The sequence below is a fragment of the Oreochromis niloticus genome, linkage group LG4 (genome assembly GCF_001858045.2).
Source record: "Oreochromis niloticus isolate F11D_XX linkage group LG4, O_niloticus_UMD_NMBU, whole genome shotgun sequence".
NCBI classification, from domain to species: Eukaryota; Metazoa; Chordata; class Actinopteri; order Cichliformes; family Cichlidae; genus Oreochromis; species Oreochromis niloticus.
Window position 1 is genome coordinate 30,105,170 of NC_031969.2, and position 23,368 is coordinate 30,128,537.

Genomic DNA, 23,368 nt, shown 5'->3' on the forward strand with positions numbered 1-23,368 from the left:
TTTTATAGAAATTATATTGGGAGATGATATTGGGACATTACATGGAAGACAGGTGATGCTTTCATAAAGCATGTAGTCTGTGGGGAGGTCGAGGTGGTGGATGGATCAACAAAACATTGGTGTTTAGTGGAAAGTGTTGTTTGTTTTCCACGTTCAACCTACACAGTGTTTTGTTTTGTTATGTTTTTTCTTTTTTTCACTTAAAAACATTTTTTGCAAAAGGAAAATTGACAAGAGCAAAGACATTCGTATTCTCTAATTAAATGCGCTCTCTCATACTGCTCTCTCAGTATGAATGTAGACAAACAGCAGATCTGACCACTCACAACAGACACCACTATCTGTCCTTGCGGTATATATATATCACCTTTCATAGTTTAGAATTGATTTCACAAAAATGAATGTGATGCGAACTCTGGCCAGTAAGGAGCTGTGAAATGAGTGGGAGGATCATTTTCAGGCACGGTGTAGATTAATCGTATCTAATCTAGAAGTTCTCTTATTTTCCAGCACTGGAATTACAGATTAATGGTAGCTGCGACAACAGGAAGGGGCATTTGATCAGAAAACATGCCATTTATATTTGACAACTCATTCACTCATTATTTGGCTATGTAAACTACACAGTATTTTATTAGATTAGAATATTATTAGTCTGGCAGAACAGTAGGAGCATAATAGATAACAGTTGGAGTATGACATTACAAATAATAAAGAGCAATGTAAAACAATCCAGAAGCAAATGCCTTGCATGAAAAATCAAAGTGCTAGTTTTATCCCTCTATATGAGATGACATCATTAGATTCTTAATATTGAACCGTCGCTGTGCAGTATTACTGTTGGAGCTGCTGGAGGTGCTGCTGATTTGAAGTGGATTTCTATAAAGGAACACCAGAAAAATCTGACGTTTTGTTAGACATTTTGGATAGTTTTCAGAGGTCAAACAGTTGCTGGTTTAGTGAAATTAAAGTGATATCAAAAAGTCTAAAACTTAATCATGGCAGCTGTGGCTCAGGAGGTAGAACGGGTCATTTACCAGCCAGAAAGTCAGTGGATTGATTCTGTGACTGCTCCTTTCTGCACGTCAAAGTATCTGTGGCCAAGATACTGTTGTCTGTCCCTCAAGTAAACTATGTGGCCATTACACTATGGTCCTACACAGCAATCTGGGAACTGATTGGCTCTTGTTTAAGAAGCTGAGGCCAATGATTAAGGTGCGTCTGGCAGGCATATAAATTAAAACAGGCTTAGAAAAAGCTGAAAGCTGTCAGTCATCAGCTTTGAGCTCATATTTTGATGAATTTCTGCTAAGTGCAATTCTTTATTTGCTTTCAATGTGGACTTTTTGGCTTCCTGTTGTATTATAAGTGAAGACAAGATGAGCACCATCACCCTCATGTCAGAGGAAGTGGGAAGGATTTCTCCTGCCTGTGGTCCATCTGTGCATCACAGCCGAGACGTGTGGAAACACCAGGACCTGTTAGGTCAGGGAGGGCAGGAACCGCCGTGAAGGAGAGAACGAGCTTTCACAGATCCAGGAACAGGAGTACCAGTGAGTCACTGGAGCTGCAGCCGAGTGCGTCACAGCCTTCTGGTCAGACGGGGTGAAAGCTGTCCAGTTCTTAGAAGAGTCCCTCAGCAGCACCCACAGGGAGAGGCATTCCCAGAACACAGGCCAAGTAAACACTTCACACGAATAACAACAATTGGAAAAGCAACACCTCACCTACGCCAATCACAATCATATAATGATCTCCACAGGGGGGAAAAAACGGGTTTGAATCTTTTTGGTCCTCCTTAGAAACTTAAAGCATAAAGGATGCTTTAAAAAGCTGTTTCGCATGTGCTCAGCAGTACAGTAGTTTTAGAGTTTTAGGGATGTCGCCGACCAGTAAAATCACCTATTTAAGTGTTTATTTGAATGAAAAAACACATTTAAGCACAGCATGCACACAAGCACAGGTGATACAACAATATCCCTGCAATGAGGTGGATGCAGTTTTGCTGCAGGTGGAAAGTGTGAGGCAACCGGGAAACAGAAAAAAAGAGGCAAATTTATATAAATAGAGTGGTAAACAGGATAATTTGTTCCTCAGCGGCAACACTGACCAACAGCATTCAGCATCAGTCTGCCAAACTTGGTGTAAAATCATGAGAATTCAGCGTTAGAATGAAAATTAGGATGCTCTGAAGTAACTTACACTGACTCATAAATGGGGTGATGTCAACCCAAATCACTCATTATGCAGGGAAAACGAAGAGTCAATCACAACAACCAGTTCTAATGGCTTGGTGTTTGCTCTGTACTTGTTGTTGTGTATGAGTATTTCACTTCTCGTGTTATGACATCACAGCATCACATCAGCCAATCGAATGCACAACTCAGCTTTGTTAGATTCCCAAGTACGATGAGAACATGTAAACATAAACATGCTCATGGATGAGGTTTTCTCAAAAGACAAAAATGATCTGCAGTTAAAGTAGACTCATTAATACAGAGAATTAAGATTTCAGGTGAAGTTATTTCCAACAGGACGATTATAAAGGATATTTGTTCCTGCAGTCTGAAAATTGAAAAGGGTGAAGGAGTTACAGGCACACAAAACTATTGACAAAGAGGCTGACATTTGGCAGTTTTCTGCAAACATTTTTAGTTTTCACACTGTTTGATTAGGTCTTGGCCATTGACTGCATTTCCCTTAAACCTGCCTTCTGTCTAATGGGTTAAGGGTTAGGGTTAACCCTAATGATAAAGCTTGACATGCTGCAGAGCAAGCTGCTTTTCAAAGACCAAGATGGGAATGACTGAAGTGCTCAAGACAGAGGCTAAATTTACCTGTGTGTGTGCTTAAGTATCAGAAATGATTTTTAGATAAAATGCAGCATTTTACAGTCATAATAAAACTTAAAAAGTGACATTTTCATAGTTAACCAGGGCTGATGTCTCCACACCATCTAAAATTGATGGAGACTGATGGAACCAGTGCACGTTTATTCACAGAACTTAGTTTTAAAACAGCTTAGTCTTAATAAGAGCTGCATGGATGCTTCCTCCATTTTTATACTCTGCAACAGGGATCAGTTTAATTGTAACATGAATGTTGCTAATACCACAGTGTCACTAATTATTGTTTCATGTTTCTGTTACATGAGTCTAACAGCTCTTCTGAGGACACCAGAACTCGTCCAGTGCAACGCCTCATCAGATAGTGACGGTCATCGTTATTTAAATGTGGGGAATAAAGCTTGAATAAGACAGTCTTCTAATTCTATGAAATCTCTCCTCCAAACTCCATTTGTGAGAAAGGCTTTGGTGGAGGAACTAAATTACGGACAGAAGACAAAAGACATGCCCCTGTTTTCAGTGCAGGTGCTGTGTAAATGGGCAGAATACTCTAATAGCTGTTGGCCAACATGAAAAAAAAGGAAAAAGAAAAGAATAGTAACTGGGCAGGTACACGATACATGCCATGCTGCTACAGGACATAAAACATCTTCTCTGCATGACTGAGATGCCTCCTGCCTGCTGCACAGTGCCGCACTCCAACAAACCGACTCTTAATCCCTTAGACCTGAATTAATGGAGTGGCATGAATTTAAAAGCTTTGTCCGGCAGTCCAGGGCAACAACAACAACCTAAAAAACCCCCACCATTTACTGTACAACACACATTCTAGAACTGCATGAGTCATTTTCAATTAAACAACCAAGGCTTGCCCTGCAAATGTGTGACTGATGGGTCAATGCAAAAATTAATTATTATTGTTTTTAAAATAATTTTTTCAGGGGTTTTCATGAATTTATTAGCTATCCCAGAGCCAAGGGATTGGCTAGGGATTATCACCCACACATAACAGTTGCTTATTATTTAATGGGCTTCATCACTGATTGAAAAAAATAACAAAATGAAAAAAAAAGAATAGTGTTAGTTCTTATAAAAACTCTGACAGCACCCCTGACTGTGGCCAGTATAATGAGGGGCAACAAATGGAGAAGAGGCAGACCAATTAAGACATTATTTACATTATTAAATATTAATCACCCATAATTTCATCTATTTCTCCAGAAAAAAACCTTCCCTGGTCTCCTTTACTTTGCTATTGTTTTTTTGTCACGAAAGACAAAGTTAGAGATGGTTTGGACAAATGCAGAGGAGAGATACTGGCTACACTGGACAAAGGGCATTTAATGTGGAGCTGCCAGGCAGTTCATGCAGGGCATGCAGGGCGTTGGTGTGACAGGAGAGGCTGTTTGAGATCAGGGGAGATGGAGGTAGATCAGCCCCAGTGGTGACCCCTAAAGGGAGCAGATGAAATAAGTAATATGTTGAATAATGCAGATTTTTGCTATTAGAGCTCAGCAACTGATCTTGGGCTTTTTTTTAACACCACATAAATGAATCGATAAATCAATGAAAACAATTGTAGTTCCAGCCTTAGATACAGACTACTCAGTTTCTCAAAATTGTGTAATCAATTCTTCTGTCTGGTCTGTTAATTGCCAGAAAATGCTCCTAAAGCCCAAGACTAAATACTCAAATTTGCTCCAAAAAAACTCCAAGTCATCCATCTATGAGCTTAGAAGACAAAGAAAACAGCAGAAACACTCACACTGGGTCATCAGAAGTGGTCGTTATTTTGCATTTTTCTTGAGAACAAGTCCCTTAATCCATTCACTTACTGCACTGATTGGTCCACAACCTTGAAATTTGGACCCACCAATGCAGCCACCTTAGTATCAGCATTCTAATGTATCTTTTAAGTCCATATTGAGGCACTTTTAGGTATCTAAACTAAATTTATCCTGGATTTTTTTCAATGAAATTTAATTTAAAACCATCTGATGCTCATATTTTCTGCTAAAAAAAAGACTAATTAAATCTGAGCAGCACAAACTCCACACTAGATCTAATTAATACAGTTTACACACATCTCAGCTCAGAAGAACTTTTAGAAAGTTGCTGTAAGTGTATTTCAAGTTCAGGCCCACATCATTTCTGAAGCAACACTTCATCCTCCTCACAAACAAGTAGCGATCGATATCTTCCCTTGTCCATTTTTAACTCGCGCGTCTTCGCTTTTATCGCTTTAGGTCAGCTGAAGCTAATCAGATCAACTTGTCAAACTTTTTGTTGCGCAGAAACGAGGGTGATGTAACGCTCTTTGTGTGTGTTGAGCTCTAATCTCTCTGTGTTCTCGGTGAAGCTTGCAGCTGTGCTTTTGCATCTGAGCAGGAGAACAAAGCGTCCTTTAAACTTTCTCACCTCGGGTTTATATCCACAGCCTGGAAAACATCACACTCAATTCCGCTCAGTTTAATAAACTGGCAGCAGCGCTGAGGTATCTGCGCCGCGGATTGTTCACCTCTCTGCGCTGGTGATGATGAAGTAGTTGCTGATGCTCTTTTGGCTGTGATGAAATCCTAAATGATCTGACCTCCGCTGCTGGCCTTTTTCTATGATTTACATCACATCCCCTGCAAGTGAGCTCACGGTATCAGCGCAAAATGTGCACAGTGAGCACAGCAGGACAGTCCGTGGTCGTTATAAATTCCCTCTTAAAACAGCTGCCCATTGATCTTATGAACGTGCCACACTCTTATTTAAATCAACTGGACTCCTGACCACCATTAATAACAGCAGGAACACTTGCGGACAAATCTGCAGGGTGGGGGTGTGGTTACTTTTACTGCCGACTGTAAAAGATCACAAATCAAAGGCAGTCGATGCAGCTGTTTCTCTGGATTATAACCATCACTGTATGAGCAGCGAGACAGGGGAAATGAAACAGGCCTGCTACTATTATTACCAAAGACGAACAAATTTAGTGGTTAATCTTATTAAAATATCTTAAATTGGAAAAAGAAAGATCTGTGCATTTCATCATGATTCGTGCTTTTCAGAATTTATTTTAGAATTCCTTTGTTTGGAGGAATCGGCCTCAACTAATGGCTATTTTACTAACTGATTAATGTGCTGATTATTTTCTTAATTAAGAGATTGATCGTTTGCTCAGTTAAATAGGAACTGATGCCTCCAAATTCCTTGTTTGCCACATCATCAGTCCAAATCAATGCAGCTGCTGAATTTATGATCCTATAAGAGCAGACAATCCTTAAAATTACCCAAACAATTATATAAAAGAGATGACTAATCAATTACTCGAGTAACTAAGCCTCTGCACTAAAGTATGGTACTCAAAAAGGTAGCATGAGTTTTACTTATGTCTCAGCAGATGGTTAAATACAGGAACAGAGATTAAAATTCTATTTTATGTGAATTTAATATATTACCTGATCATCCACAACCAAAGAAAATAAAACACTACTGTATTATAGTAACATAAAAATCTACTTTTTCAGCTACAATTCAGTTCTGTGTCAATTAAGTTTCTTTTATTTTAATACTGTAAACATGTAAACATTATTCTGCAGATTAATGGAGACCTTCTGTCTGTGTCTCCTTGGGCAAGACACTGAACCATCAACCCGTTCACCCAGAGAAGTCACTTTGAATAAGGTGTCAATTAAAATGTAATTTAAATGTAAATAAAGAGAAAGAAAGTCAGTGATGCTCCCAGGGCATGCTGGGTAAAGAGTACGGCCCTGTTACAGGGTGCACATAGCGCACAACAGCACTGGTCTGTAGGATAAATAAGTGCATGGACTGTATGAATGACATGCAAGTATAGTGAGATAAAGTCACTTTATAAGTGAAATACAGCACCTTGAGTTGACTGTTGTTGTGATCTGGTGAATGAAAGTTGCCAGAAATTAAGCCAAAATCAATGACTCCTAGTTACAGTAGCTGGCTGCAGTCAGCCAAAAACTTCCCCCTCATTCTGCTACCATATGGGGTGGAGGTTAGGGTGGGGAGTCATTATAATTGATAGCTAATGAGCTAATCACCTTTTATGTAGAATATGATTAGGTATTTTGGCCCAGCAGGAGGTAGGACTGCAGTACTATGTGTCTACACCCCGTAACTAATGCACAAACTGTGGTTTCAAATTATATCACCAGCACAAGAAGCAATCACCCAGTTTCACATCATTCACCCAGTCACCCACCCATCTATCCATCAATTCTCTCAAGTGCCTATCTGACCAGCGTGTGAGGCTGGCTACACTCTGGAAAGGTTGTCAGTTCACCACAGGGCTAACGGATAAACAGAAACGCATGTGTGGGAGGAAACTGGAACTCAGGCACAGTGCTCACCGCCCACTGTCAGTGTATGGTAAATAAAATATAAACTATTTACAAGACCGCAAACAAAGTAAAAACCAGCATTGTTAAAGCTCCCGGAATAAAAAAGTTACAAGACTGTCACGAGGGTGGTGAGGTCATGAAAACAGCTCTGCCAGACCACTGACAGTGCTAACTAATGTTAAAGGCACATAAAATTCAACATCTATTAATGTCTGTGGAAAGGTTTATAGCAGTCCATTCAGTAGATGCTGAAATAATTTAAAAGCAGCACCAGTGTGTATGATTCCATCCAGTTAGTATTTTGTACTGTTTGTGTGATCTGTGCTGAAATGATCGGGACTACAGGCCTGTGGTCCAGGCTGACTCACGGTTGTGTTTGCAGGGCACTGGGGGTCCTGATCGCCATCCCGGCTTGTTAAATGCTCTTCAGAGCTGCTCTTAGCAACACACACACGCACACACACGCATGCACAAACACACAATCTCTGCCCAAAAAATGTTGTGTATCCAGCCACCTGCCCACTCACCATCTCACACAGGCATAAAAATCAGTTATGAAAGAAAATGCACTTCCTGTTAAAGTTCTGACTTGTAACTCGTCCCACACTGACGCTCGGTCAGGAACCCCCTCACTGTGTTATGTTTTAACACAGTGCCGTTGTGTAAGTGAAAGATACCATTTTAACATCGATTTCTAATGTTAGGAACAGTAAAAGTCGCACACCCTCCAAACAGGAAAGTTCTAGTTTTGTCTGGTATCACTTTTCTTTTTCTTTTTTTCGCTTTTTTCTAATTGTTTGGTTAGACTTAGGTGTTAAGACGTTAAACTGCATGTTTAGATTTGGGCATAAAATGAAGCGGTTAGGTTCGGGGGGAAAGTGTGATTTGGGTTCACAACATAAAAAACATGCTAAACAGCTATTTGTCTGTTTCTGTGCCTCTAATCCAATGTGTCTGACTAAGCAGTCACTATGTAACCAGTTGGGAAACTCGTAGTTACATTGTCTCATTACATATTATAATAAATTGAGTTACTGGGATCTGCATATCTATCTACAAAATAATAATGATGTCTTTAGCACACAGACACACCTCTACTGTCTTATCTTTAATGGCCTCTGTCAGTGCGCCCCAGGGTGGCTGTGGCTACTATGTAGCTTGCCATCACCAGTGTGTGAATGTGTGTGTGAATGGGTGGATGTCTGCATATGTAAAGCGCTTTGGGGTCCTTAGGGACTAGTAAAGCGCTATATAAATACAGGCCATTTTAATGGATACCGTATCCTTTTGCCTTTTTATGAACATATATAAAGTACTGTAAATTAAAAATAAATATATAGGCTTTTTAATTAGAAAACGAGATAGCAATACAGCACAAGTTGTGTTTGGTCCCTCGTAAAGTGTAGCAAAGTCATAAGAAGGTGTAGCAAGGTATTCTGAGAGGTGAAACTCAGGGCAGAGTAAGTCAATTTTAAGACTGCTGCAAAATTCAAGCCTATCAACCTTTTTCACTTTTAACCTCACTTATCTGGAGCTTGGTGGTTGGACGATAAGACAATGATGTTCAGAGACTTTCAAAAGAAATACTGTGAAAGTATTTCACTGTACCAGCAGACCAGAAATGGTTTTTGTGGTCACTGGATGAGATTTTCAGCTGCATCCCTGAACTGTAAACATACACAGAAGTGATCCGGTACAAAGTGAAGCATAAATATATTCAGAACTCCACCAACAGTGTATTGAAAGATACAGGAAGATAACCATTTTCACATATATGACTCGAGATGCATTTAGTATTTATATCCTTATGATATAATAGTTCACAATGACCTTACAAATAAGTGTCCAAAAATGTTTCATGATCACTGCCGAGTAGAAGGACACAACATCTAGAGCTAAACCAGGACTACACGTCACTGATGGTTTGTGCTGTTTCTGTGGATGACGACAAAGTTGAATAATATAGCTCTCAAGCTGTTTAAAAGCATAAAAATTAACATAAAATAGCAAGAAAAGCTCAAAGCCAGCCACTCTGCTGCAGCACTGTGTGTTGAAAAGTGTGAATGTTCTGCAGCCTGTCCGAGCATCAGTCCTGAATAATAGAGCCCCAATCATATTCCCTGAAAGGGGGAGTGAGACATACTTTTTACACTTGGCTACATTTACAGTGATTATGACTCAGTCTATGTTCATATGTCAGTCTTTCTTTGCAGTGAAAACAGGATGTTTTGGATTCCATCGCTGGCTAATAACACACGGGCCGATAAGTCACCATCATCCGGAAAAGGCTCAGTTATACCACATCCTCCAAAAGAGGTTGAGTCGCTCTCTGCCAACTGTTTGTGATGTGGAGAGATAAGTCCACAACAGTGCGATCAGCGTCTTATGCAAGATTTTTAAGGATCAAGAATGAACTTGGAGTCCTTTTATGGGCTCAGAGGTGGAGGAAGTAAACAGAGATATTAGTCACAACACAGTTAGAACACAGTTGGGGAGGATTTCAGTGCCTGGAAGAAATCTGCAGCAATGGAAAAGATTTCTTACTGTTTGAGAAATGTCATGAAATCTACCTCGTGTTCTGCTACATCAGGAGCAGCTTCCCTGCAACAGTGTGATGGCTGTGTTGACAAATTATCAGTTACTAAATGTTTTAAATTGTACAATTTTACACAAATTACGGCCTTCCTTTGTGTTCATCTGGCTTCCTCTGCCACATTTCATTTTTGTACGTTATGCTCATACTGAGGTGCCTGTGCTCTCTTTGCTTTTGCCTGGTGCCTGATACCACCCTGATTCCACCCAGCATATGATATTAATCTTAACACCCTCGCTCTCCTTTCTTTCTCACAATGCCCTCATCTCCCTTTCCGTTTCCTCTCTTCTTAAAAGCATCTAGTGAAAAATCACTCCCACCACTACCACCACTGTGAGTGTGTGCGAGCGAGAGGCTTTTCCTCAGGCAAACAAAGTACTTGTCGTTTTGAATGCGGCGAGAACTGGCAGATCGGGAACATAGTTCCTCTTTAAGACAAGCTTCAGGTTGAGTTGTGGAAATTTTCAGCCCACTTTTGTATACTTAAAATATTGTGGGCTCCTTTCTTCCTTTAGTGTCTGAAACCTCTATCAAGTGATGCTTCTTGCCTTGCTCTCTGCAAAATTACCGGCAGCATACCCGTAAGACCAACCATGACTTATGAACTGAGCAGTTTAACACTATTGTACAGCGTAGAGGATGCTGACACAAAAGTGCCTTTATACAGCTGCCCATATGACTATTTTAGGTAATTATTTGTCAGATACCTTTAGCTATTGGATACCTTTAGCTAGTTATTTTTGCTATTTATCTAGCTATTTAGAGAGCAGGGCTATGCTGTGCATGGTACAAAGCCCAGCCACAAGGTGGTTTCCCTCGAGGTCCAAGGTGGGGCCACCATAACCCTATTCTGGGCAGGGTGAACTGGTCCCTTGGTTTTCTTTCTTTTGTCGACGGTCCCCCAGACAAGCTGGAGGAGCTGAATGGGCAGCAAGAGGTTTGGGCTTCTCTGCTTAGGCTGCTGCCCCTTTAACCTGACACGGATAAGTTGCAGAAAATGGATGGATTTATAACCTTAGGCTAAATTTAAACAGTTTACCAATTTCTTTTGTCAAGCTATATGGTGTGTGTGTGTGTTTGTGCCAACTATGTGTATTTTTTCCATTCAAATCCTAAATTTATTATAAAAAAGTGCAACTTTCCTTTTTTCCAGTAACATCCTGAATATGTATACCATGCATTACAGTAATGCCACCCATTGGTATATATTCTACTGGTGGGGGGTAATAGTGCTAACCTTTAAAAAAGACAATAAGCCCTGATTACAGGTGCATGAAATGTGGATTTCAGTCTCTTGCCAGAAAATGATTTAAAAAGAGTTTTCAGTGAATTTAAATAATTCGATCAGCTTCTCCTTGTTCTTGAAAAGTGCAGACCTCAGCAACACCTGTGCAGTTTAGCAGATAAGGTTATTGCGGAAAGATAACACAGTCTTCGCAGAGATACAAATGCACAGAGAGGCATAAAAGGCAAACTCATTTCCAGTAAAGGTGATGTGGGGAGATGCAGTTAGATGCAAGCAGTGATGAATATGACAGCAGGAGTTCGGACAGCTCGAGGGAGTGAGTAATGGTGGTTTACTGTAAACACAATATCTCATGCCAACATAAAAAAAAATCTTTTATGCTATTGGATGTCTCTCAAGTGGAAGCGTTACTCAGTTTACAAATTCACATGATTCATATGGCTTTGGACATGCTGATCAATATTTGTGATCGTGAACCTCTCTCACTCTCTCAGCCTCAGAGTCTGATGTCATCAAAGCTGCAGCTGCTCTATCGACAGCAAACGGCACACTGACTTTGTGGATCTTTCCAAAGGATATAAGCTTTTCCAGTGAAGCCAAGCTCCATTTTAAAAGCAGAGATAACAGTTAGGAATCAGAAAATGCATGCTCACACTGTCAAAGTCACCTTTCCCATCTCCGCCAATTACAGTAAGTTCTCTGAGGTGCAATTCTGTAGCTCAGCCCGACATCACACATCAGCAGGAGAGACAAATTCCAGCGCTGCGAGACAGCTGCTTTATGCTCGGCATCGCAAATTGAATTGTCTGAGGAAGTACAATATATCAGAACACTAAAATGCAGAGTTGTTCACTTTTATGAAGTCTCAACCCTCATTTTAAAATATATCAAGTGCTGTGTCGTAAATGGAAGTGCTTTAGAAAAACAAAAATGAAAAGTGACTTCTGAGCACCCACCAGGCACCGTGCAAGATGGTTTCTTATTTTTACATGTTCTCAAAGACCCAAAATGATCCCAACTGCCTTTCATCTGCGTTGAACAGAGGACTACATCTGCGTTGAACAGAGGACTACAAACCTACAAACCTTCTCCATACTAGGGACAAGTGATTACCTGCACAGCTTAAAAATGTCAACGCCTTAGTGCAAAAAAATGTGCAGTTCCCTAAATGGCCTCCTGGCAGGCTCCATGGAGAAGATAATCCCCACCACAGACTTCATAAAAGATGACACCTACTGGCTGGTGTTCAGGGGTGTCGAACTCCAGGCCTTGAGGGCCGGTGTCCTGCAGGTTTTAGATCTCACCCTGGGTCAACACACCTGAATCACATGTTCATTACCAGGCCTCTGAAGAACTTCAAGAAATGTTGAGGAGGTAATTTAGCCATTTAAATCAGCTGTGTTGGATTAAGGACACATCTAAAACCTGCAGGACACCGGCCCTCGAGGCTTGGAGTTCATGTTGTGCATTTTTAATAACATTAACTAAGCTGACGCTAACTGAGTACCCGGACAACTTGATTGGTCAGATGCAATGCCGATGTTATGATGATGTAGGGAAAACACCAACACAGGGATATCAAATCGTGCCCCACTGGTTAGTGAAGTCCAGGTCTTGAAACCAGACATGAACTGTGAAACCAAGGGAGACTCTGGCTAATGAATCACTAGTCATTAACCAACGAGCCTACCCTTAATAACTCTTCTTTGTGACTCTAATAATGAGCATACTTTGCAAAATTAATTTCATGTGCTTTTCAAAATGATCTATATTGGGTTATCTTTATGGGCTACTGAGCCTATAAAGTGCTTACAAACGTCACAGTGTGAGTAAGCCAAGAGTAATTTACAACCAGATATATTGCCCCCTGGTGGCCATTAAAAAAACGCAGACTTAAACTGCATTAAAAAGCATGTTTACAGACAGGTATGATAAAACCTTTCTACCTAGCGTCTACCGACTTACTTAACTGACTTTTATAAATTTTCTTTGTATCTGAGATAACTGTTGGACCCACAACAACAGAACAAAAAAGACTTCATAATTACAGACACTTTATGAATTTAACACCAAAACACTACCACCAACGATCAAAGCACCACAAAGAACAAGCAACACAAATCTCATATCACCTGGATGTGTTTAGCAGTGTCATACTAGAAGGTGTAAATGAGAAGCCTGCAAAGGCGGGACCCTGTACCTTCATCCTGAGTGTGGTGACTCAGTATGATACATCACTGAGGAATGGTTACTCTTTCATCATCACTCGAGTCAAGGAAAGCTGTGTCACACTGTGTTGTTGCTGACCCGCAATCTTATTGCATATGCTTAAATCATATTGAGTTTGTTCTCAGTAACTATAACACAACAGAGTTAAGTAAAAAGTTAAAATAATCTCCACAAAAAAAGCTACTTTGAACTGCTCCCTCATTAACCAAGGGTTACCGCAGCAGGTACCTCCACATGTCCGATTGCGGCAATCCCCTGAAGGTATTTGTGTCACTTTCTGGGACTGAATCAGGGATCTTTCACTTGTTGTTGACTGTAAGGCGGATGATTTTTTATAACTCTTATAACTATAACTGAGATTATGTAAGGTAAGGTTTAAAGTTGTGGACGTAGCTACTTTGACAGGCGTCACGAGGAGCAGAGCAGCCGTGTGCTAAGCCTCACTGTTTCAGCTGGATCTCTTGATCGTGTCTGTGTTGTTAATGCCCTTTGGATCTTTTAAATTTGACAAGTAACCTGGCTCACTGTGAAGACCCATGACCCATTCTTTCTGTGGCAATGTGAGTGATACACCTGAATTCAAAGATCAAGAGGTGTGTCCCAATATCTTGTCCATGTAATGTAATTCTCCTGTGAAACAAGGAAACTGATGACAGACAAATGCCCCCCACAAATTCAGTTCAGTTCAATTCACTTTTATTTTATTTATTTACTTACAGGCGCTTTATATATATATATATATATATATATATATATATATGGTAAAGATCCTATAATAATACAGAGAAAAGATCAACATTCAGACGACCGCCTGTGAGCAAACACTTGGCGACAGAGGGAAGGAAAAACTCCCTTTTAACAGGAAGAAACCTCCGGCAGAACCAGGCTCAGGGACGAGTGGCCATCTGCAGCAAAGTCTTACTTGCACCTGCCACAGAGTTTTAGCTCTCTTTGTTTAATTGTATGTGTGCGTGGGTGTATGCGTGTGTCTGTGTGGTCCCAAATTCCCCAAACTCTTACAATCTTGAGAAAGCACTCGTTATACCTTTCTGTAGTTCTCTAAACACCCCTCTCTAGTGTCCTCTGCCCCTCCACCCCACCCTCTACACCCCCGAACTGCCTCCTCCTTTGGTCGGCCCAAGGCAGAATGATTAATTTGTGGCTATTGATTTCTCTTCCTGAACTAAAAGTATGTATGGGGGGAGGGGAGGGTGAGGTAGTGTGTGAGGGGGGAAAGGGGTGAGGTTGTGGGAGAGAGGGAGAGGAGTGTGTGGAGAGGGGTTGGCTGGGTGGGGGGGACACATCCAGTATTCAGTGTAATGCTTCTCTGCAGTTCTTTTTCCCTTCTAATCTTTAATGTAGGAAAAAAGAAGCCAATGGTTGCAGTCTGGATGCGTCAAACCACCTCCCTTCAGCCCCCCCCCCAAACCTCACCTCCCCCTCCACCCCTCTCTCTCTCGGTGGAGATTGGCAATTCACTGAGTGTCCACATATCATCTCTTGCCCTGCTGCAGCGGCGAGCAGCGCGGCATGCTGGGAGGAGGAACGGAGGGAAAAAAAGGAGGGAGGCAAGATGGCTAGATGGATGGAGGCATGCATTCATCCAATTCCCTGTTTCATTACATCTATGTAAATGCTATAGCTACAGTGTGTGTGTGTGCTTACAGCCCATCTCCATCCTTCACCCACCCCCTCACCTCCACACCCTCCATCTTCCCTCTCCCCTCCCCTGATATAAGACAAACATCGTCTTGTGCACCGTTTTCACCGCCACCAATTCTTCACTGCCTCTTTTCATTTCTCTTCCCATCTTTCCTCTGTGTCTTTTCTTTTTTTTTTCTTCAGTTAAATCTGCACACAGCTGCTAAAGAAATTTAATATTGTGGCCTCTGAGAAGCAATGGAAGGTGGTCGGGTTAGAGAAGATGACAGGCTGTCTGATCGGCACTTAATTCTGTTGGGTAATCAGTTTAATTAAGCCTGTATGTGGTTAGTGTTTGCACTGACGAGCCTGTCTCTCTGTGTACTACAAGCACATTTCTGACGGATGGCGTTGGGAGAGGAGTATGACCTACATTTGCTGGCTGACAATCACACACAGAGCATGTCTGACTCGACATAGTAAATGAGAGAAATTGAACGTGTAGAACAATCAGCAAATGTCGTGTTTGTCAAATGACCTTTCAAGGGCACATACTCAGCAGCAGCGACGGGCGATGAAATTAAAGTAGATGGAAAGGTGCACAAAGAAAAATCCTCCAGATGAAGAATGCAGCTCTGACAACGTAGAAACCAAAATGTAAGTGCAAGACGATGTCAAATGATCCTTTTACAGGAGTGTTTATGGTTGAAATCTACTAAAAGGATGCCCTAAAAAGTCCACGAGAACCAACTGATAAATAGTTGGCATTTTAAATTCAGTAAAATTAGGAATCTGACTTTTCTAAAGAATAAAACTGAATTAACTGTAATGTGACACAAAAAGACATGGAAGATGGATGTGTGTCCAAGTCACATGGCTGCAGTCATGTTTTGTGCCGGCGTTGCCTTAAGGGGATCCTGTTGTCTTCTGTGAGCAAAGTTTGCATTTTTACTCAGCAAATGGAGCGTTCGATGAGAAGATCAATATCACTCTGTAAATATGAGGCTGGAGAGCGCAGCCAGTTAGCTTAGCACAGCACAAAACTGGAAGCAGTATCGCAATATCTACGTAAAAGTAAGTCTGCATCACATTATTTAACCCCCATACAGTCACCGTCCCATGACATTAGGTACACCTGTTCAGCTGCCCATGAATGAAAATATCTAATCAACCAATGAAATGGCAGCAACTCACACTATTTAAGAGTGTAGATAAGGTCAAGATGACCTTGTAAGGTTCATACTAAACATCAGAATGAGGAAGAAAGGTGATTTAAGTGAATGAACATGGTCTGACAGGAGGATAGGCCAAACAAGAAGGCAACAGCAACTCAAACAACCACTCGTGCCAAGGTAAGCAGAAGGGCATCTCGAAGCATACATACCGGGTGCCACTCCTCTCAACTAAGAACAGGAAACTGAGGCTACAATTCAATATGACATACAACAAAACGTTGTGCTCTGTCTTAAAAAGTGTCGGATCACATAGTTTTATGCTTTCAAATGGTGGACAATTGCATTCAGAATGAGGCCTTCAAAGAACAACAGCATAGTTTGAAGAGGTTAATCTGAATAAAATACTAAAAATAACAGACAGTGGGAGTTATATGAAGGAATGTGTTTTGCCTGTAGTGGCTTATTTGTGTACCAAATGAGATAAAAAGCTGAAACACGTAAGAATTTTGAGAAATTATCTGCTATGTCCTGCTTAAAACTAAAAAGCTGAAGATTGTGAAGCTACACTTTTGAGGGCCATACTTAAACCTGAAATTAAATAAAAAATACAGAGTAAGACTGTTCATGTCTTATTCCTGCTGACCGCACACCTACAACATGTAAAAGCATTTCAGTGGCTGTGTACATTTCTGTGGCCTATAGTCTCAATTTGGCTGAAATATACACGCTACCAATGATGGCAAAGACGATTTGATTTTGTTCAATGATCAGTTCATTCATGTGGGTTGAAAAGAGGAGCCCTTTAGGCTCTTACTTTCATTTTATTTCCAGATGTGTGGTAATACTAAGGCATTGTGAGATGACTTCACAGGCCAAGCTGCCCCGCAGCGAGCGGTATGAAGAGCACTGTGGGTAAATAATAGATTCATTTTCACAACTTGTTCATGCCGTCATCCTAAAGACCGGCACAGCGTCGGCCCTGGCTGTGATGATGTAATGGCGTGACACACACAATAAAAAGGCTGGTTACAGAACTGTAAGACGCAGTGTCACTCATAAAGAAGGGAGCAAAACATGCATGTGCAGTCAGACTCTACATGACAACTGCAGTTATTTCCAGGTGAAAGTCTGATTTTGTGTGCATGCATGTGTGTGCATGTGTGTATGTGTGTGTGACTTTTCACACTCTGGGCTGCCTGTATGCACGCTGCTATGATCATGAGAGACTCCCTGTCCTGGAAAGTGATCTGACACAGCAAAGAGAAGCCACGCTGCTCCTCATTAAATATTCATTCTGTTTCTTACTGCTCTGAGGGAAACAGAGACATGAAGGTGATCGCTCACATACATGCCTACACGCACACACACACACACACACACACACACACACACGTACGAGCATAGGCCAGACGAGAGGGGGGAGGAGAAAATAAGCGTGCTCGACTGGAAATTACATCATCTTCTTCAGTGGACTTAGCAACACCTTATCCTTGCCCACATCAGGATGTAGCGATGATAACAGCAGCAGCTTCATTTTGACAAATTCCCTGACTCGCTCTGATCTGCAGATTAGTGAGGCACGGTCTTTTTTATCCCAGCAAAAATCAGCAGCATCGTCAGCAGTTCAGCTGAGGCTTTGTGGAAGCGTTGGAGTCACAGTACATACCGCCACAGACATGAATAATCATGTGTCAGCCTTTCCCAGACACCAGGTTTACATCATTTCATGTGGGAAGCATATTAAATCATCATCCTTCAGGTTAAGGACCCAAGTCACTCCGTCAAGCTGCTCCGGCTCGACATGCGATTGGTAGAACCAACAGCATCTAAATTAATGAGAGTCAGGTCACGTTCAGCATCGGCCCAAAATGCACCCAAACGAAACCAAGGATGTCGAACGTGACCTGCTCCCAGTTTAAACTTGAAGCGTAACTTCTCCTTCGTGTTTTGGACTGAAGTGGTTTTCCGCAGCCTCAATTGACAGACACAGTCTCATTACAAATGTTTGTTTTCCCAACAGCACCATTTGCTGTGACAGTGGGGTCTGCCAGCCCTGTCGACTGCAGTAAATACTCACTCTGGAGTGCAGTAAACATGGCCATCTGAGCAGTGTCACACTGACAGGCAGCTCTGATGTCCTCTAAGGCAGGCGGGCAGCCTCGGGGGGCTTCGCTCCAACATGGCCACCAAAGGGCACGAAGGACCCAAACCTACTGTGTAAGAGTGGCTGCTTAAGAGAAGTTTTTTTTAATCCTAAAAAAGTGAAAATTGGTTAAAAATGAATAAAATAACTATATATTTTTGGGGGTAAAAAAATAAAGCAGGTATAAAGCGAGCAGAAAACTGTTTTTATTGTTTTACAGCTGCAGGAGAGATAACTTTCTACATTTTTTGACACAAAGTGGAATATTTAGTATTTGTGCTTTATTTCTCTGACTGAGAGCAGAGGTGTGATTGAACAGGTTAACATGAAAACCCTGCAATCCCATTATAATCATTTTTAAAACCCACGTGGAATAATAACGACCCTGTTTATTCTTATTGAGGTCTTAGTATGTGCAGTAGCAGCCTGATTTCAGAGGGGTGCAAATGCTACCGTGTAAACTCTTCAAGCTGGTTAATTTCTGCGCTGTTCTTGTTCATGCCTGCTGTATTAATGTGAAAAGAAATAAATGGCTTTTTTCAAGCTGCGGAAAGATTGTGTTTAAAACAATCACTGAACAAGCACTGAACAGATGTGCCAGAGGTCAGCTAGTTACTGAAGTAGATGAAAGCAGGACATAGTTTTCACTTTTTGCACATGTCACAATGTTCCGATTACCATTTCAAAATTCTTCCAATTACTGCTTATGCACCGAGATAAACACTGTTCATGTTGTCCTCAATGCTGAGGTGCTGCTACTGAAGATTTGAGAATATTTCTTCCAGGCAGATCATCATCCCAAACATCCAGGATGACGATGAACATACAGCGCTTTTCCTGTTTCTCTGTCAGATATATACCATTTTATATATATATATATATATATATATATATATATATATATATATATAAAACAATACGTTTGGACTGTGTGAAAATTAAAGACAAGAGCTTTACTCTTGGCTATGAATGATGTCAGTGAGTTTGGATATCCTTATGGTGTTAAAGGGCCACCCAGAAGAAAGGTGGCTTAAAGGGATTGGAGATACTGAGACAATCAAATTGAATACAGTTGTCATGGGCCTGGGTTGTTTAGTGCTCTGAGTTTGAGTTACAAGTTTCAGGTTTCTGTTATAGTTTTTGAGGTTTTGAGTTTTCTATTTGTATTTACTGCAGATATTCAAGGTTGGTTTCTTTAGTTCCATCCTCTGGCTCTCATGTTTCAGTTGATTCCTGTTTTATTTCCGTAGCCTCTGTCTCTTGTGCCTTATATTCATTTTCACTTCCTTGTCTCATTTAATTAGTTTCAGCTGTGTCTCGTCACTCTCCTGTGTCCACTTTTCTTGATTAACTGTGTATTTAAGCCCTCAGTTTGTCTCAGTATCTTACTGTGTCATACTGTTAGCTAGACTTATCATTTTCGGTGACAACCGCAACCCTATCCAATCAGAACATATCAATTTAAGTTTTTTTGGTTGTCGTTATTGTTTCTCGTCAGTCACAGAACAAAGAAAACCAACATTTCGATACATCGAAAACTTTTTGGTCCATTTTACTTTTCTCTAAGATACAGAGTTAGGGTTATAGGGTTGTTTGAGAACTGAAGTGACCTAAAAAACGAGGCCAGGGGTGAGAACGAGCAACCTGTTACTGCCTCTGTCCTGTAGTATAAAAAACAAAAGAGAAATCAATCCCATTGGCTCAACTGTCTGTCTGAAATTACAACTCTGTCTGGTCTCTTTGCATTGTTGCACAGAAAACAAATCAATCACAGTCAAATGCCAAAGACATTTGATATCTACATACACTATAAAGCCTTGTATATACACTTTGAATACTATGCTGGGCCACTTGGACTGGATCATCTTCGCCCTCTCTGGCTGTGTAACCTTATGAAACTGCATCACGTTGTCTTTTCACTTCCTCCTTGCCCTCTTTGTTTGCCCTGTGTTCGCGCCTCCATCTGTCATGCACTGCGCTGCTGGCGTTACCTCCGTACGTCCTCCTCTGACCCAGACCTCCCATCACCTCAGTCCAAGACTTCCGTGATAGTCGCAGAGGTGTCAGCAGCTCTCCCACTGGGTGTTAAGAGGGCTTTGCAGAGGTGGGAACATCTCTGTCTGCTTTCTTCAGTGCTGCTTTGTTTGTTTGTATATAATGATTCATTTTAAACACAGCATCCTAGCAGCTACTTTTTCAGGAGAACCAGCAGAAACTTTATACTGCGGTGATACGAGAACGCGTAACATTTACAGGAATCTAGTTATAGTTTCTTATTAGTAAAAAAATCCTGTTGAAAGTTCACCTGCGTCTTCTTCCCGGTGTGTATACAGTCTGTGAGTTCTCCTTCTGTCTCATCATCCTCCTGTTGGGGAGTCATCCCTTGTTTTCTCCTACTGGCTCCCTACATTTGTTTAGTTCTTTTGGATTTTGTTAGTTTATCGGCTTTTCCTCCCACACTGTGAAGCACTTTCTGTTAATCCATAAGTTCCCGACTAAAGCTCCTTTATTTATCCACCTGCCTGTCTGTCTCAGCTTTGTCTGTCTTTGGGTCTTTTGTGAACATGACTACTAATCGTGACATTTTCTAAATGAATAACTTTTTAAATCTGGGGGTCAAAGTGATACCTCTACAGAAGTATCTTAAACCTGGATTCTTCTAATTGCCAGATCATATAGAATATCCCTGTTCATGTGATTTATGACCTCTGTAAGTATCTTTAATTGTTTTTGGTCTCAGTCGCTTGTTTAAAATCTTTGGGTGATTTTTTTTTTTAAAAATTAGTCTACATTAATTTTTTTTTTTTTTTTTTTTTTTTTTTAAATAGAGATTTCCAGGGTCCATATTTATCTCTTTTTAGCCAGTACAAAACTCACAGTAAATTAGGAGTCAGCAAATCTTCAGCTTTGAGCATCAGAGACACTTTTGGAATTTATATTTGGTATTTCTATGTGAAAGATGATGAAAATGATAAAAATCATAATAATTTATATGTCTAGCTATCTACATAGACATATAAAGATATATAGATGTAGAGCTGTACGGTAAAAAGATTAAATGAACTCAAAACTACTAAACTGAACGCTAATATTCTCATAAAGGCCGACGTACATGTAAAGAAGTAGCCAAACCTTTACGAGAACTTCTTTGAACACGAGCTCTTACAGTGCAAGTGTGGGTAAAACAGAATGCTTACCTCATGCTGCATATCCATTACACAATTACATTACACAGTCATGGCCACTATTATTATTATTGTTGTTATCACATTAGTATCAATATCAGCAGGCAGTATTAAACTGAGCTGGGGTAAAACCTCCAAACAGACCAACTCTGCTTCAGACCTTCAACCAACTCGGAGATGATGCAGTGTGTTTGGGCTGTGTTCTGACACAAAGCAAATACGCTGTAATAGATTGCAAATGAACTGCACCACGGACACCACCAATTAATCAAAAGGAAGATTGCTTTCTCTGTGCTATTGCAGGAAAAAAGAGTGAATTGTGCCTCCTTTAAATGAATGGATTGTATCTGCAGTTAATTATCAGTTACTACAGGGTCTCTTTGGGATGTTTCCACAGCTTAAGGATATGGCCGGCGAGGTGGAACAGAGAGCAGCTCTACTGCGATGGAGTCAGAGATAGGCCTGCTGGTAATTACACTTCCAATGTAAGAGGATCAATTCTACGTAATCAGAGTGCAATCCTACTGAAAATCGAGTGGTTATTCAAGCCACTTTAACATGCAAACTTTACATTTTCGAGGGGATAACATGTCTTTAATAAACAGCAGCTGAGAGCAAATAAACGATGATGGCTGAGAAGTCTGACTGTGCTGGTGCTCGATATCCAAACACTGCAGAGTGTTTCTGTTTGGAAGGAAAATTTTAAAAAATCTTTTTACTCATGTTATTCTGTCTTCAAAATCCCTGCAATCCACAGAAATTCAGTTTATGAATCCAAAACACAACAAAGCATTAAATGTTGGATTTTTGGCATAATTTCTCGTAAAATATCCGAAACATACCCAAATGGACACATAAAAAACCCCAATGATTAGTTGAAGCAAATAGATTCAACTCTAAAAAGCTGCAGCAAATGAAAACACAAATAATTTTTTACAAACTGAAAACACTTTGATATCTTTTGTGTACATCTGTAGTTGGAGCCAAATTACAGGTAGTTTAGCTTAGCAAAAAAACAATGAAAAAAAATAATGAAACTGTTGTGCTTTGCAAACACTTAGTCAGACATACCTGTTTCTTTTACCTTGCAGCTCTTGTGCAGAAACAAAATGAAGCTATGATGCATTCAGAGTCATTTTGCTGCCTTGAACATATCCAGTTTCCCAATGTTTACTGTCTTTAAGCTAAGCTAGCTGACAAATGGCTATAGTGTCATATTTACCATACTGACTCATGCTTTCACATCACAGCGTGTAAAATACTGCTGTTTGTTTAGAAAAGTGTGATATGCACAAGTTATCCTAATTCCCTGGACAGAGCAATGCTGAACATCACCAACGGTCATGTTGCTGGAAAAAGCAGCAAAGCCTGCTTATATTTTAATCACTTGTTTGTTTACCAGGATGCATTCTTTGGGAGCAGCCGTACTCGTGCATGTTAAAAAATTATGTTTAGATGTACCCGGTGAGTTTAAAAGTCAGGGGTACCAAAGAAGCATCCATACATGACGATCTGTTTCCCTGCTGCCGCAGCTGATTGATCACAGCTCTCACACCAAGCTCACCTTTAGTGTTTCTCTGTGATTCTGTGAACTTCTGACAAAACATTAGTATTTGATGCTGTTGGAGACTAAAAGCAAGCTCCACTCACATGAGCGTGGCATCAGTTTTCTCATCTCACACTGAAATACAGTGGCTTGCAAAAGTATTCGGCCCCCTTGAACTTTTCCACATTTTGTCACATTACAGCCACAAACATGAATCAATTTTATTGGAATTCCACGTGAAAGACCAAAACAAAGTGGTGTACACGTGAGAAGTGGAAAGAAAATCATACATGATTCCAAACATTTTTTACAAATAAATAACTGCAAAGTGGGGTGTGCGTAATTATTCAGCCCCCTTTGGTCTGAGTGCAGTCAGTTGCCCATAGACTTTGCTTGATGAGTG

The 23,368-nt window shown here is 40.7% G+C and overlaps 1 protein-coding gene across 1 annotated transcript in view; it reads right to left on the bottom strand.

Annotated features, from left to right (window-relative positions):
* The window catches only part of cacng2a (calcium channel, voltage-dependent, gamma subunit 2a), an 80,724-nt gene that overhangs the window by 42,318 nt on the left and 15,038 nt on the right, over window positions 1–23,368 (bottom strand). The gene's annotated exons all lie outside the window — the stretch shown is intronic.